Source organism: Eretmochelys imbricata, chromosome 2 (assembly GCF_965152235.1).
Source record: "Eretmochelys imbricata isolate rEreImb1 chromosome 2, rEreImb1.hap1, whole genome shotgun sequence".
Taxonomy (NCBI): Eukaryota; Metazoa; Chordata; order Testudines; family Cheloniidae; genus Eretmochelys; species Eretmochelys imbricata.
In genome coordinates, this window is record NC_135573.1 from 113,178,299 (window position 1) to 113,195,915 (window position 17,617).

Consider the following 17,617-nt stretch of genomic DNA (forward strand, 5'->3'; position numbering starts at 1 on the left):
TCACTGGGTGAAATTCTGTGTAACATGTTAGGCAGGAGGTCAGACTAGATGATGATAATGGTCCTCTCTGGACTTAATATCTATGAATCTTAATTGACTTCAGTGATGTCAATGAGACTTCATTGGGAGTACTCATGTGCATAAATCAAATTAAGCCTGTACTCAAGTGCTTTGCTGAGTTAGAGTCAGAGTGCTTAGCATCTTGCAGTACTGAGCTCGTAATTCTCCCTGCTCTCCAAGAGGTTCAGGAAACAAATGTGCCTGAAACATAGACACATTTTGGGCTATTTGGACCAATGGGAGGGGAGAGGTCCAAATTCAAGGGGCCCTCACACGTGCTGAGAAAATAAAAAACAAAATAGAACATTGTTGTGGGAAGTTCAAAGCTTCCATGTCCTGAATTTGCTTTTAACTGCGTAACCATAACCTTCCATTGAAGCAGAGTTTTGCATTGAATATAAAATGAAGCCAAGCGATTATTAATCATGCTTCCTGTGATCACATAGTACGTAAAAGACAGAGAGTGTGAAACACGGTCTAATTCCTAACTTGGGAGAATTCTCCAAATAGCATTTGGCACTTAATGAAGTAGATAGGAGAGTGGGTAGCCGGAAAACAGATTCACCCCACACATACCGTTAATGCTCACCTGTGGTTGAGCCAGGGAGAGATACAGCTAAATAGCTATTCAGACAAAAATACGATCTGAATAGCTGAGCTATAATAAGAGTTCTCCAAATAGCATATATGATGCTATTATTTTTCCCCAGAGCATGAACAGAATTCTTTGAGTTCAGGGTGGGTTTATTTTTTTAAATGTCTGTAGAAAAGCTTAGTAAAAATCTTGCTTATGTTGATGAGGTTCCTCCCAGGAACTTCAAGCACAAATAGTAATATTCCCTCAAATAACTCACCCACCCCCCCAAATAAAATGCAGAAAAGGAGGGCAATAATCAAAGCAAGGAAGAATACTTTTTAAAAGCATCTCTTCATGCTGATATACAGCTAGTGCAGTTAACAAAATAAACACAGGACGACTTAGGGAAGAGAAGGAAATAGCAGTTGAAAATAGAATCTTTTAACAAGAAGAATTTTGCTAAGCTTGTTGAACATAAGAAACAAATGAGCATTAGAGGGAAGAGGAGGAGGAGAATGGGAAGGCCATTGTGGGTGGTCTCCTTTTAGAGAGTTAGCATTTGAATTCCAGGATATTTTTTCCTTCTAAGGTTCTGTTGCCCCTTTAGTCTGAGCAGTTAGCCAATAGTCAGGGACTTGCAGGTTTGTTTCCATTAGGATGAGAAAGTGAAGATCTGAGTGAGGCGTATTCTTGGTTTAAACTTGTTAATTTACAAATTATGTACACAACATCCCATTTCCCTGAACACTGTAGAGACATGTAACAGCAGGCAGGTTCTTTGCTAAGAAATCCCCTAGCCTGCCACTCCAGCGAGCTCTGTGCCCAAGAAGCCCTGCCCTTTGCTTTCTCTCAGGGTCACAGTCACAGCACCTTTACCTGCCTTTCTGGTTCCAACCCACACAGGTAGCAATCAATATCCCAGTCCCTGTGTCTGCAATCAGGGAAATCCCTCAGTCCACAGGGCTTGGCTCTGCCATAGCATGCAGCCTCATTCCTCAGGTGGTGGGCCCCACTGTTTGCAACTCTTTTTACTACACAAAGGGGCTTGTTGATTCCTTCTGTTGATCCTGAAAGAGTGCTTGGCACACTCATTGGCGTTAAAGAGGTCTGGGATTGGCTTTAGATCCAAGATCACCCCTGCTGGTAGTCATTAGCATCTTGCAGCACAACAGGTCATATCTGTCATCATGCACAGCTAATTAAAATACAGTATTAAAAGTGAGGCATGTGTGACTGCGCTCTCCTCTGCAAACTGGGGCGAATGTTGCTCCCTTGGTCTCTGTCTCGTGACTTGTCTCATTAGGCCCTGACTCTGCAAAGACTCATGCATGTGCTTAACTTTTGGCACTGTGAGTAGTCCTCTGAGCTTCAAGTAAAGCTGTGATTATCATTTGGAATGTACTGGCTGTTGTCCCCCCGTGGTTCTCACAGAGATTCCTCCAATGGGACTACTTGTAGTAGGTAAAGTTAAGTATGTGCATAAGTCATGGCAGGTTTGGAAGCTTGGACTCTTTGTGCAGGGACTGTGTTTTACTGTGTGTACCTAAAACACTCAGCACAATCGGGCTCCAATCTCAGCTGAGTAGAGAGGTGCTATTGTAGAAAGAGCGTAAGTAATATAATTACTCAAGACCAGCAATTGCTTGGTGCCTGGCACCGTCATCCTCAGTCCACAGCCTAAGTCCACTCCATTCCCTCCAGCCATATGACAGGAGGATGAGGCCTTGTCCTTATGGTAACTACCTTGCTTGGGGCCCTGTAAATTCATAGATTTTAAAGCCAGAAGGGACCATTATAACCGTATAGTCTGACCTCCTGCATAACACAGGCCATAGAACCTCGCCCAATAATTTCTCCATCAAGCCCATAATTTCTGTTTGAGCTTTCGGTTATTTTTTGGAAAGATACCCAGACTTCAAGTGAGGAAGAAGCCACCACATCTCCAGCTAGGTTGTTACAATGGCTAATTCCCCTCATTGTGATTCTTTTGGGGGTCAAAATTTCAATAAGAAATGTTGACGTTTTAAATTTAGAACAATTTCATCCAGTCCTAGCTCTGGTCCATAGTAAAGTCCACCCAGGTCTGTGACAGTGCAGTGCTTTAGAACTTTCTTTTCTCTGGCTGCAGATGCCTCCAGGGACCAGCAGAAGGTGTCTGCAAAAGGCAGTATAGGCGGAGGGGGTTTATTACACTGCATGACTCCTCAGCACGGGAAGGATAGGGCTATATGCTCCACTGTGCTGGAGGCGAAGGGAGATGTGCCCAGCTCCTGCTACACCCACTCCTCCCCCCAGTGCAGTTTCCATCCTTCCTTCCCACTGAGAAGCCTATGTGTGGTTGGGGTTGAGCAGGGGTAAAATGTTGTGGATGCAGCTGTACCTACCTTTCATAAGGTAGGGAGGAAATCTACGCCTGACTAGCCCTCTCTATGTGTGGATCGCAGGGCATGATCTAGGCTTTCATGAGTCTCTCTACTCCAGAACATTTAAACTGCGGCTTTAGATCACACCTCTCTATGCTGATGCACCAAAGCTAATTATTTGTACTTAATCTAGCCAATATATTTTCCAAGCTGTGAACCCAGCAGGGGAGCGTGTGGCAAGGAGCCAAGCTAGAGCTGTAAGAGACTGCAGAGCCAGTGCACATCTGTGAGGTCCATCGGATCTGTGGGACAGAGCCCTGTTTTCTTTTGTTGATGGGGGAACAACCCCTCCTTGGAAGGATCAGAGGATACCTCTAGCAGAGTTCCTTATGTGGGCACCACTGGGTAAGGTAGCGAGTAGGATTCCTGTTGCTCTTTCAGCTGCTTTGCTAGTTTATACCATAAATTATTCTTTCAACCTCCATCACTTATTGTTTTTCAATTTCAAATCCCTACAACCCCAACGTTTCCCTGGCTTTGTTACTTCCAAACCTCACCAGATATGTTGGCTCTAACTTGTGACAGCCACTGGTAAAATCATAGGTTGAATGTGTGTTGCTCTAAAATAAAATAATTTATAATTTTCCATTCATCGGTATCAAAACACTTACAAATGTGGGTAAGTATCATTATTCCCATTTTACAGATGGCCAAACTGAGGCACAGAGCGCTTAGGTAGCTTAACCAATGTCACACCAGAGAGCCAGTAGTAGCAGAACCAGGAGTAGAATCCTAGTTTCTTCACTCTGAGCCCCATGTTCTACGAGAACTGAGTACAACTGCTGTCTCACAGAGAGAGCGTCTAAGAGGCTAGAAATGAACCAAATTAGCAATGCAGCGTTTTCAAGGACTGTCAGTGCTCCCACTAAATAGCTTTATTTTCCAAGGATTTTATAACATACCAAAGACAATGGCTTGGTCCTTTAACCCGACCAAAAGCAAAATACTGAGAGCTCCGAATGGTTTCTCTTTAACATCTCACATGGGAAAAGGCTAATTTTCAGAACCAAAATGTGGCACATTTTTAGAGTGAAATTTAAGTACCTTTGCAGGGCACACAGCTTTTAAGCTTTATATGTACTAACATTTAAAGACCAATTACAAGAGTGGAATTTGATCAATGACTCTTGAAAAGCCAAGTTTTCCCATCAGATATACTGTGTATATATTTCCCACTCTATTCCATAGCAGCAGTGAATATATACAGCTGGAATTGGGGGTGAACAGAAGACAGGACAGAATCTAACCCACTGTTTACAACCAATTTAGCTCACATAGGATATTTTCTATTTCCTTTTCTTCATAGGGCCTGCATGCAGCAATACATCAGAGAAGCTTCTACAACCACTGATTCTGGGGCTTATTTATGTTTCCAGATTTGTGTCTTCTTTCAGTGATTTTTGTTTGTTTGCTCTTTGTACTCTACACCTGGGAAAGCTGCAAAGGGATATGCTGGGATGTCCTTCTGTAGCTGCTTCATATGCAAAGGCTTGTACTTCCTCCTTGCTTCAGAGTAAAACTAACTGGTAGTCAATTTCCCTTTGTAGCCAGCATTGTGGGAAACATATTTGCTTTGGGAGTTGCCTATTAGGAATAGATGGACACAACACAGCCAGACTGTATTTGGGGAAGTTTCTATAGAGATAATAACCACATCAAGAAAGAAGGCACAGGCAAACAGATTTTGCTTCCTCTTTTGTTAGTACTATGCATATCTGTACCCTGTGTGAGCAACTGATTGCAGTAATGAGATGCAGCCAGCAGTAACAAAATGTGCTGGCTAGACATGGTCAACAGTACTCTAGTAGCAGGTAATCAGTAAGAATTCAGCACAAGCAGAAACATGTAGAAAATAGGCAATATGGGACCTCAGATAATTAAATTCAAATCTAGGCAACAGTCAACACCTGCAGCAGTGACACTAAGGTCTATCCATCATCCACTGTTGTGTTTAAGATTGTGTATATGAAGAATGAAAGACTTGGTTGTCTCTGAACCCAAACTAAAAAGCATGAATAATAACACCTGTAAACCTGACATGCCAATATTAATCCCAGCAGCAGCCAGCAATACAAGTAGCTGAGCTCAGGCTGATAGTGCAAACAGCGCGATAGCTGCTCTATCAGTAAAAACCCTATATTGTGTGTTGTTGTATGCAATCTGTGTGCCCGCCTCACCCCCTTCTAGTGTTGCTTTTTCCTCTAAATTAATGCTGCAGCTAATGAGATACTGGCTCTTTCCCACTCCACTTCCTTGTTCTACCCACAATACCCCATTACACAAACCCCACTCCCTTCCTGTTCTGTAAACCCAGCATTTATCTGTTCTCCGGCCAATCAGCGTTTGTTAGGCATTAATTCCTGTTCCCTCTGGCCCACTGAGATTGCAGAAATACTTTCTTTCCACACTGCTCCCACCTCCCATTTGGTTTGACTGCTAACTCCTCCCTAAGAGGAAGGATTTGTCAGGAAGACACCATATGGACAACAGTAATGCTATAGTTTTCATCCCACAGCTATATCCTGGTGATACTAATTTACCTAATAACAGCTATCTGAAGGGCCACACCCCAAGCACAGAGAAAGGTGAGGAATAGACACAGAGAAATGAAATGGTCGACAGGAAAGCAGGCATGACTGAAAAGATGCCCATGTACCCTCCCAGAGCTTCAGAAAACCAGCTGCTGGATACCGTGTGATGGGGCGACTGTATAGACAGATACCGATTTTTTTAAATTAAAAAACAGCACCACCTGTATGACACAAGCACTAATTGCCACAGTCCCACACAGCCCAATCTTCTTACCTTCCTCATTACTTTCTTTCATCCAATTCATCTTTTCAGTCATGCCTGCTTTCCAGTCAACCATTTCATTTCTCTGTGTCTATTCATCACCTTTCTCTGTGCTTGGGGTGTGGCCCTCTAGATAGCTGTTATTAGGTAAATTAGTATCATCAAGACATAGCAGTGGGAATGAAAACTACAGCATTATTCTTCGTATGGTGTCTCACTCTTTATTAACGTTGACCAATTTTATGGGCCACTTTCTCCTAATACCTTACATGAGTGTGTGTATACATATAATTGTCTGGTTATACTTTTTAATAATCGTGCCATTATTTCAGGTGTTCCTACTAACAAATTCTGCAGGCCAAATTAGCCCAGAGTTGTGTGCAATTCTGTCTTCAAATTTTCTCCTACAACCAATTGCTTTCAAGGTAATTATTGTACAGGTATAGCTTAGATAACTCTGAGGTTGTTCTATAGAACTCATTACCATAGTGTCTATGGGATACTGATAGAACAGAATCCATAGCTTTTGGCTCAGCAGTGCTATCCTGAAGTCCAACTGAGAGGTTTATTTTTATCTGTAATATCTATGTTAAGAGATTTCCCCTCATGATGTAGATAGATATGTCAAGAGAGCTATGTAGCACCTGGGAGGACAGCCTTGGGGTGGGGGAGAGAGGATGGCTCTGTAATGATCCTGTGAATCAGTATTTATGTAAATTCCTCAACTTCACACGGACTCCCGCTGGGCCAGTGCTACCTACTAGGAAAAGGGGCCTTTGACACGAGGGCTTCCCTGCTCTATCAGGCTTGTTTCTAGCTCCGCAGCTCGCTGCTACATTCCCTCGTGCAATGGAACCTGGCTGGCTGCTTTGCCCCATGGTCTCCACTACTACTTTGCTGGGTGAATGTGCTGAGGGGTCACAAGAACAATGACTGTGAGGGTAGCTGGACAGTACCTACTCTAGTGGCAATCGATATATAAGGCTTCATGTGAAATTGGATTAGCACATAAAGTTAGATTGTGTGACAAAGCTTTATGTTCTAATTTCTTTAAATCTCCCAAGGAAAAAAAATCCCTTGTCAAACTCCTCTTATATCATTTGGGTAAAATTACAGTACTCTCAGATTAATTACAGAGCTTTTAATGAAGCCCTCCTCTTATTCTGCTGTTAAAATGCAGCAGAAAATGGTGTCTGTTTTGACCTTATTCTGAGCCTGTTAAAGTGACTTTTCCAGCAGACCCCAATTTGCCACATTTTATTTGTCCTTTAATTTTATTTATGGACAGAACAAGGAGGTTGGTAATGTGTTTCTTGATGTTCCTTTTGAAAGTGTGAACTGTGCCCCTTCCTTCCATCAATCTGCAGTCAGCTGATGAAGCTGCTTTACAAAATGCTATTAACTGTTGCTATGAGCAATTAGTCAAAATAGCAAGTCAGCTTCAAACAGAAAGATTACAGATTCCCTCCATGTGTTAGGAAAAGCACATTAGTAGGATTAAGTCTGGCCAGCTGACACAAGCCTTACATCCCCTGCAGACATCTGGGTTAATGATGCACAACTGCAAATGTATCAACCATTGAGCTGCACGAAGGAGCAACCTCAGGTTAAAAAAAAAAAAAAAAAAAAAGCACTTCCCTCTGTCATTAATAATTGTGAAACACTCACACAGCTTTTCTAGATTTCCTCCCTGGTTCAGGATGTCCTTAAACACCCATGGGTGAAATGCTGGCCCCATTGAATGCAATGGGAGTTGTGCCACTGATTCCAGTAGGGCCAAGATTTCACCTCATTTCTGATGTAATCATTTAGTTAAAAGCAACCCCCCCCCCCAATCCCTCTTCCCATAGGGCAGTGGTTTTCAAACTGGGGAATGGAGTCAGGGGGGTATGTGAGAAAAATCCTGTAATGGCGAACAGAGTGCTTTATTTAGTACAGAGGTTTTCAACCTGTGGGGCGCCACCCCCAGCAAAGCATGGAGGAGCGTTTGGGAGGGCAAGTGGCCATGCCAGGCGCTCAGGCCAGCCCTGTGTGGCAGGGCTGAGGAGAGAGCGTCACCTCAGCAAGCCACCCAGCCTCCCTGAGCCCCTGCCTTGGAGTTAACATTTTTTGGTTGCCTTCTCGCCAGACAGGCTGGGTGGCCTGCTGAGATGAGTCTGGGTGGAGATGGTGTGCCCTCCCTGAGCCCCACGTTGGGCTGGCCCAAGCCACCTGACATCGCTGTTCACCCCCGTGTAAGGGGACTGTTGTCCCCTTACTAAAACTCAGTGGGGGTGTTTTGGTTGCCTAGCTCCCAGTACCAAAGAAAGGGGAAGGGTCAATGGGAACTCAGGACAGTCCCCAGGAGCAATGGGGAGAGGCCAATGCTCCAGGTCAGCCTGATTGACGGGGGGGGGGGCAGGCTAATGAGGGAGTCAGGAGGTCCCATCCTCTGTGTGAGCTGGAATTACCTGGGTCAGACAAAGTAGGGCCGAGCTAAGGAGAGAGCAGAGCCGTGCCAGCCAGAGGGCCAGAGAAGCAGCCCAGGAAGCCGGTCGCTGCAGGGAGCAGAGTCACAGAAGCAGCCCAGAGAGCAGACCTGCAGCAACCAGAGAAGCAGCCCAGGGTGCTGGAGGCAGAGTGGAGCCGGAGCTGGAGCAGTCCGGAGCCAGGTGCGGTGAGCAGCTGGGGAGAGCGAGGGGGGACCCTGGGCCATGCGCAGGGAGACGCTCCCAGCCAAGATGCCTTGCAGGCCAGACTTGGAGGGGGATGGGGCGACATTGGGAAGAAGGGTCCTTCCAGTAAGAGCCTGAGGGCGTGTGGCCCCCGCCAGAGCAAGTGTCCGACCTGCAGCCTTCCTGCAGCACAGCCACAGCCTGAGGAGGCCTGGGACTTGTGAGGAACAGACGAAATGTCCCTGACATTCCAGAGACGCTGGTTGTGATGTCCCCATGCCACAGAGCGGGGTGACGTGTTTTCCTTTAACCTTTCCCATTTTTTCCTTATTTTTTTAATTGATTGCTGTTTAATAAATTGTATTTGCTTTGAACTGTATGTTATGATCAGTGGGGTAGGGAAGTGTTCAGTGCACAGAGAGTACCCCGGAGTGGGGACACCCTACCCCTGTCCTAAGTGACCACGATAAGGTTGAGGGTTGAGCCCCCCAGGAATCCTGGGCCCAGCCTTGTTGGGGTTACGAGGACTCTGCCAGACAGGAGAGTGGAAGGGGAGTTTTCAAGGTCAGGCAGGGCTCAGGGTAAAGGAAGTGGGAGCGAGGACTCAGATCCTTTCGCTAGCCCATTTCACCGGGGTAGTGTATGAACCAGGAAAGTTCCCCACAATAGCGGGACCATTCCCCCGCTTACGTCTGGAAACTGTTACTAAAGGGAAGACAGAAATTGCGTGGGGGACGGGAGATGCAACGCTTCATGCCGCCTCTCTCAATACAGGCACACCTGTACTACATTATTTGGAAAAGCGTATGTAGCCTAAAAAGTTTGAAAACCCTTCTTTCAGTGTATCAGACCATACTGGAAACTTACTAGATCATTTCTGCAAGAAATTATAGAATAATGTAGCCCTGTGTATGCTAGACTTTCCCCCCTGATATTTCACACCTTTGGTTCTGCTGCTCTAGGTTCTGATTCACCACTCCAATATTCCAATTTCATGCTGGTGAAAACTTGTCACCTTGGCATAAAACTCCTGTAATCGACTGGTGAATCAGGCCCGTTGGGGAGATAAGGAACCGGGGAGCTGCTGCTATTTCTGCTTCTCTTCAGGGTCAGATGACACAATGCTTAAAATACCAGTGGCTGTCAATCTGTTGCCCACACTAGTGCTCCCACCTGTTGTAGCAATGACAGGCAATTTTAGGGAGAGAGAGAGTCTTCCTACACGTGCATATACTCATAGGTTTAGCGGAAAATCACACAATCATAGGATGGAATAAATTTCATAATTTTTCCCTCTTCTGAAAAGGTTTTTCTTAAATATTCCAACACTTGGGATTTTTTATTGGTAATGCATTGCTAATCTCACTTGTCTTTCTGTAATTAATATGTTTTTTCAAAAAATGGCAGCAGTACCTTGGATTATTAAAAATAAAAAAAATGTTTCCATTTTTGTTTCCCTCAGCACTGAACAACGAAGAGAGACTGGTAGGATTACCTTTCTGGCTTCTATATGACAGCCAAAAGCTTTAGGAGTGTAACACTGCAGGAAAGTTTTACATCAAAAGTGCTTCCAACATTTTTATTTCAATTTTAATATTTTTGCAGAAGCTAAACTTTGAGCCCCACTCTTTTGACATTCATTTAAATCACTTGCATAAGGAGTGAAATTTCTCTAAAACACTTAAACTATAATCTTGATAGAAATGAAACTAATGCATCTCTAGAACATAGTCGCAATCTTGCAAAGACTTCTGCATATATTTAACTTTGTGCCCATTGATTTTATTGAAAATATTTGTGTCATATTGAGTTTTCTCCACTGATTTCAAGGGAACAACTTAAGCTCTGGAGCCTAAATTTGTAAAAATGTGGTTGCTTGTTATATATTAAACTCTTATGGTGGTAGGCTAGTAATGATGAGTAAATGACAGCCTGTGACAGGCACCTACAAGCTCAGAGATCAGGACATCTATCTTCCTACTGTATGAGCTTAATGATAGAAAAAGTTCAGTTCTCTGAGCCCTCACTCAATTATTTGCAATTACTGGAGGAAAATCATCTCGATGTTGGGAAAATCAATGTGTTGCTCAATACTTTATCAATCGTTAGAGGGAGCAATCTAAACATACTGTCTAATGTACTACAGCCCATGTGGCTCTTATTTTTAGTATATAAGAATTACAAGAAATCCACAAAAGCTAGTACCTGAATGAACGTAAATGCTATTTTTTAGAAGAAAAAATAGTTTAAAATCCCAAAGCACTAATCCCACGTGCAATTTTCAAGATCAAACTTTCCTTGAAGAAAATTGTTCAACCAGTTACTCATTCAATTATCTGATAAGACCTAAATTCATCGATTTCATAAATTTGAAGGGGAGAAGAAACAATAATAGTCTAGTCTAGTGTTTCTCAAACTGGGGTCTGTGGACAGCTGGGGGTCCCCAAAGGTATCCCTGGGGGTCCACAGGTCCCTCTGATCAACTCCTCCCCCATCCCTCCGAGCACCTCCTGCACGCTAAAAGTGCGGCGGCACAGTGGGGCTAAGGCAGGCTTCCTACCTGCCTTGGCTCCGTGCCATTCCCAGAAGCAGTGGCACATCCCTGTGGCCCTGGGGGGGAGGCAGGAGGTCTCCGCATACTGCCCCCCTGCACTGAGCACAGACTCCGCAGCTCCCATTGGCAGGAACTGTGAGGGGCAGCGCCTGCAGGCAGGGGTAGTGCAAGTGCATGGAGACCCCAGGCCCCCTGCCTAGGAGCCGCTGCCAGAAGGATGTGCACCAAAATCCCTCCATCGCAGAGCCCAAGCCCCCTTTTACACCCCTGCCCAAGCCCAGAGTCTGCACCCAAACTCCCTCCAATAGCCTGTACCCCCTCCCGCACCCAAACTCCCTGCCCCAGCCTGGTGAAAGTGAGTGAGGGTGGGGGGGAGCGAGTGACATAGGGAGGAGGGATGGAGTGAGTGGGGGCGGGGTGAGGCCTCAAAGAAGAGAAGGGGCAGGAGCATGGCCTTTGGGAAGTAGGCAGGGCAGGTGCTAAGCGGGGTTGGGGACTGCGGGGTCCCTGAAAATTTTTAAATCAAAATGGGGGTCCTTGAGTTGCTAAAGTTTGCGAACTGCTGGTCTCATGGCCTGAAGTTTCAGCATTTCAGTGTCAGAGATTGAAAAAGAAAACTATAACCTAGAACAATGAAATGGAAGATCCACAAAAATCTAGAACAATGAAATGGAAGATCCATAAAAATCTAAAAAATAGAATGTACATAACCTTCTGTAATAGATTAACAAGAAGTCATGTCTGATACTCTTATTTCCCTATTTTCATATTTGAACAAAATATGGAAATTTGGAGAAGTATGCAGGACTAACATTTAAAACCATAGGGTCAGATCCGCAAATAGCATAAATTATTTTGCTCAGTTTCTACCAGCTGAAGATCTGACCCACAGTTTACCCCAAACATTAGAATAAGTTATGTGTAAAACTGGAATTACTCCAGAAAAGTTAATTTGTAAAAGATTCCAGGTAAAATAATTTTTTCCTATGTGGTTGTTTTTGGTCTGTGGCATTATTATGGAAATAAATCTTCAGCACAACCAGAGGGAGAGAAACTGGCCTGCAACATTTTTTGCCCTCTCTAATCTGCTGAGACAGTTGATGTCTTCATAGCTGAAGTATGCTAGAGCTTTGCTCTAGGTTAAGGAATACACTATGAGGCACTGCTGGTACAGGGAAACCATGATTTCTAAAGAGAAACCAATCAGTAAGGCCACAAGTACTAGACGGGTGTACTGAGACTCCTAAAGATGGATGATGATCAAGCAGACAGCCCTATGGGTTATTATAGGTCAGGAGAATAAAAGATGTGGGAGAGAGACCATAGAAAGGCCTGATAAGCATCACAAAAAGTTTATCTGAACCACCTAACCTGTTGAATATTTGGTAGCAATCAATGCAGATTGGCAGGGGATATATATTCCTCTCTAATTTCTATGATTTGCCTGGCACTTACACAACACAAAGGTTAAGACTTCTCTGCAAGAGACAGGAGATAGATACATGAGGCAAAAAGGCAAAGCTCCCAAAACACATTTCAATAATTAAAGGTGACACAAAATAAGGTGCAGACCAAGTCAGCGTTTTAAATATGTCTTCTTATTTTCCAGGTGTGCCACACTATGCGAATCCCCCTTCTTTGTGACTCTAGGACCCAGTACAGTGTGAATTCTAGGATAAAAAGTCTTACTAAACCGAAGTGCACAGAATTCAGTACCCAGTGTGTGAAACAAAACAGCATTAATTGATAAGATATTGTGCATAAACCAAAATATATTTTCAAATTTCAGATACCTGACAAAGGGGATACATTTCTACACAAACTACAACAGAAAAATTTTATGTTAAGAAAGGCTTGATCAAGTTAAGTACACAAGGAAATAGGGCATCATAGACTACAAGTTTGTGTTGACTAATGAGTGACTGGGATGAGTTTTCATTGGTGCCTCCAATCCAACATATAGATTTAGGAGCCTTCTGTACCCATTTATACTTTTTTATTGATATCAATAAAAAGTAAGTCTGTGGCAGGATTTTGACTTCACTGGAACACAGAATTCTAGTGTTCCTATGGTTTTGTTATACAACCTAACGTCTTGGAGTTAGACAGCTAGTTAGTTGACATGGGCCAGCTGTGAGTTTGGCTAGTCTTGCAGAATAAATTAACGCATCCGTAAAGCAGGGCAAAATATCAAAAACATGACATGACATTTTCCCTTGGAAAAGGGTTTAAAGAAAACCTCAGCTTGGGGACAACGGAATCTGATTTTTCCAGCTTCCAGAGGCAAAGAGCCAGGCCACTCTGCCTATCTGAGCTCTGGGGGACAGAGACAGCTCCTGGGGTCTTTGCCTCTCCATCCCTGGAGGTGGGGTGGGGGGATGCAGTGCACCCGCCAAAAGTGAAATTGAGCAGCTTTCCAGGCATGCAGCCTTTTGATTTTTCCCCAATGGAAAATCAAGTTTTTGGTGAAACTGAAATCTTCTTGTGGAAAATTGGTTTTGCAAAAAGGATGGTTTTCATCAGAAAGTCATTCGAATGAAAACTTTTCAACCAGCTGTTCTGCCAGCAGACCGAATAGCACAATGACAACAAGGGTCAGCAGAGGAGAGGGAAGCCGTGGACACAACGCCTTTACTTTGGTCGTGCACCCAATGCTGGTAGTGAAGGTAGGGGTAGATGAGCTACTGTGCTCACTCTACAGATTTACAAAAAGAAAAGGAATACTTGTGGCACCTTAGAAACTAACCAATTTATTTGAGCATAAGCTTTCGTGAGCTACAGCTCACTTCAAGGTGCCACAAGTACTCCTTTTCTTTTTGCGAATATAGACTAACACGGCTGTTACTCTACAGATTTAGTACCCGTTTTTGAAAATTTTGGCCCAAAACGAAGGGCGAGATTGTGGCCTGGTTTACAAAATTGTACAAGGGAGTATTTCCTTGCGCTAGCTACTCCGATAACAGGGAGTTGAGCAGCTTTGAATGCTGTTGCATCTATGCAAATGAATGAGGCTTTGACTCAGTCCTTCTTTCCTCTACAGTGTGTCAGCATAGCTACACCAGTGCAGAATCCTGGTGCATGGTATTTCCTCTGGAGGTAGGGTGTGGGTTCCCTGGGAGGGAGACTCCAAATCCATTTCCCAGGCTTGCTCAGAGGAAAGCCATGACTGAGCCCTATGAATTTAAGAGATGACGGCTGTACTCAGAATGTATTGATGTGTAATTAAGCTGATCTACACTTTAGATTTTTAGCATCTTGAAAGGCTAAACCAGTTACAGGATTTAACTCCATGTCTAAAGATATATGTGAATATGAAATGAGTGATGTCTAATTTGAAATGAGGACATTTTAACCAGGTAACTTCATGAAAAGTGAAACCAGTGGATTACCTGTGTTTACAAGCCATCTTCAGTCAGCCTGTTTCCAGCATTACAAAATGTCTCATGGGTCACAGACATTGCAATGTAAGGGATTTCAAATATACTAACCACAGAATCAAACAGGCCTTAACATTTGACCTCACGGGGCAAAACAAACCTGTTATTACCAAAGACAACTAAGCATGCCTAGCTCATTGACTGATCTCAAGACAGGCTTTTCTTTCCATGGCTGAACTTTAGGAATGCAATGCCTTGTCATCTTTCAATTAGCAGGGTTTTCTTAGACTTCATAGGCAACATTTATATCTTAGTATCTTATTTATATCTTAGTATCTTATTATATCTTACTCAAAATATTGTTGTGATTCTAGGGGGGGAAGGCAGTGTCCAATATTTTTTCTTTTAAATATGGGAAGTGTGTTTATTAAACGCTTTAGGATCATTATTTTTTGGAACACACAATTATATGCTTCTTACTTCTCCTTATGCCCTCCCAGGTTACTGGATAATCTGGTAATGGAATGTATTTTAATGGGGGTGGGGGGGGGGGCAGCGAGAGAAAAGACTTAGTTTGCTTCTATCCTAAATCAACCAATAATCCACAACCTACGCATGTGACAATTATACATACAAATGTCAATGCCTTTATACAATAGTGTCATCCTTAGGGATATAATCCATCAATGATTTTTATATGTTTTTAAAGTCATCCCCTGTCTTCAGTCTCCTATAGATTACATCATATTGTCATGTAAAATAGGCTTCTGTAGATACCCATCCCCATTTTTGTCAATAAGGGAGAAATATCGTTCCAGTGTTTTAAGACGATTCTTGAAAATATGCTTCAAATCATCCATAATTTAAAGTGCACATGAATAGACTGCTCACAAACTTCCATTTAAGACTGATGACAGTCCATCACCAATACTATAAACCACAATAATCCTAAAGCAGGGGGTGAGATTTCCTTCTTCATTCTGCCATCTCACTGGCCCCAGAGGAGCTTGTCAAAGGCAACAGGCTTAAAGACCTTCCTTTCACATGGCAAGCAGCAGGTAGGAGCTTGTAGGCGATGGTCTATGGAAACTCTCAAACTGGGATGTTTTTACAACACCTGGAACAGCAAGTCTCATGTAAATAGTTGGAGTCTCTGGGTTTTGTTCACTTGTGAATCAGTTATAGTGTCTCCATGTTTTATCCAATTTTAGGAAACTCTATCCATAGTAAAAAGAAAAGGAGGACTTGTGGCACCTTAGAGACTAAAATTATTTGAGCATAAGCTTTCGTGAGTTACAGCTCACTTCATCAGATGCTGTAGCTCACGAAAGCTTATGCTCAAATAAATTTGTTAGTCTGTATCTGCAAAAAGAAAAGGATTACTTGTTGCACCTTAGAGACTAACATGGCTGCTACTTTGAAATCTATCCATAGTGTACCATGCTGATTTAAGTACTATCAGACTGTGAAAAGGAACTCTGCAGACACACTCAGGTGTGTTTATGAACATTTACTTGGCATCACCTTGTGAAAATTCAGACTTCTGGGATAAGCAATATGGTGACAGATTCCTTTTTTCTTTTTGGACACCACCTGTGAATAAACTCAAGAGAGATTAAACTGTTTATCCAAAATCTATTCCAGGATGCCATGGTACACGTTTGCTCTTTGGGGGTAACACCCCCTATTCGACCTAACTAGAATGATATCAATAAAAAATAAGTCCATGGCAGGACTTTGACTTCACTGGAACACAGAATTCTAGTGTTCCTATGGTTTTGTTATACAACCTAACGTCTTGGAGTTAGACAGCTAGTTAGTTGACAAGGGCCAGCTGTGTGTTTGGCCAGTCTTGCAGAATAAGTTAAAGCATCCTTAAAGCAGGGCAAAATATCAAAAACATGACATTTTCCCTTGGAAAAGGGTTTAAAGAAAACCTCAGCTTGGGGACAACGGAAACTGATTTTTCCAGCTTCCAGAGGCAAAGAGCCAGGCCACTCTGCCTATCTGAGCTCTGGGGGACAGAGACAGCTCCTGGGGTCTTTGCCTCTCCATCCCTGGAGGTGGGGTGGGGGGATGCAGTACACCCGCCAAAAGTGAAATTGAGCAGCTTTCCAGGCATGCAGCCCAGTAACCAGCCTTTTGATTTTTCCCCAACAGAAAATCAAGTTTTTGGTGAAACTGAAATCTTCTCGTGGATAATTGGTTTTGCAAAAAGGACGGTTTTCATCAGAAAGCCGTTCGAATGAAAACTTTTCAACCAGCTGTACTGCCAGCAGACCCAATAGCACAAATAGCAACAAGGGTCAGTAGAGGAGAGGGAAGCCGTGGACACAACGCCTTTACTTCGGTCATGGACCTGATCTGGCAGTGAAGGTAGGGACAGATGAGCTACTGTGCTCACTCTACAAAATGGGAGAATCTGGGGCTGGTTATGACAAAAATGGCTGCACGACACTCTGGGATCTTGCCCAAAGAGTAAATCCTTTTAAAGCTCTAAGAGGGATTAGGACAGAAATCGCTTCATAGATTACACAGTGAGAACCTACATTCCAAAAACGATATTGCTACCAAAAAAACAGTTATACAGCACGGACTACTGGAAATCCATGGTGAAAATATTATCTACATTCCATATCTTCAAGGTGATTACCAAAGTGGTAAGCTAGAGCCACGCATTATTGATAAACACTGTGCATCACCACCATTACGCAAGACACCAGTGAAAATAGGGAGGTCACATGCTACTTACCTATTCTTCCTGTAATTAGGGTTTTCAAGATCTCATTGACAGATGTTAGTATGTGCTTAAGTCCTACTGAAGTTAATGGGACTTAAGTGCATACTTAAAATTAAGCATGCGTGTATATGCTGTCCTTAATCAGGGTTTTAGGCATGGATCCTCAGTTGGTATAAACTGTCATAGGTGCATGGAATTAAATGGAACTGTGATAGCTGAGGAACGGCCCCTTCCTTTCTAATCCTGCATGGTCAGTGTCAATGAAAGTTTTGCTACTGATTTCAGTGAGAGCAGGAGTAGGCCCTTAGAGACAAGGAAAGGATGAATCACCTCATCACGAACGGTGCCAAAGCAAATATGGGAGGGCACAAGTATAGACAACTTTTTTTTTTTAAAAAAGGAAAGCCAGGATTGCTCTGCATGTAGTCACATGCTTATA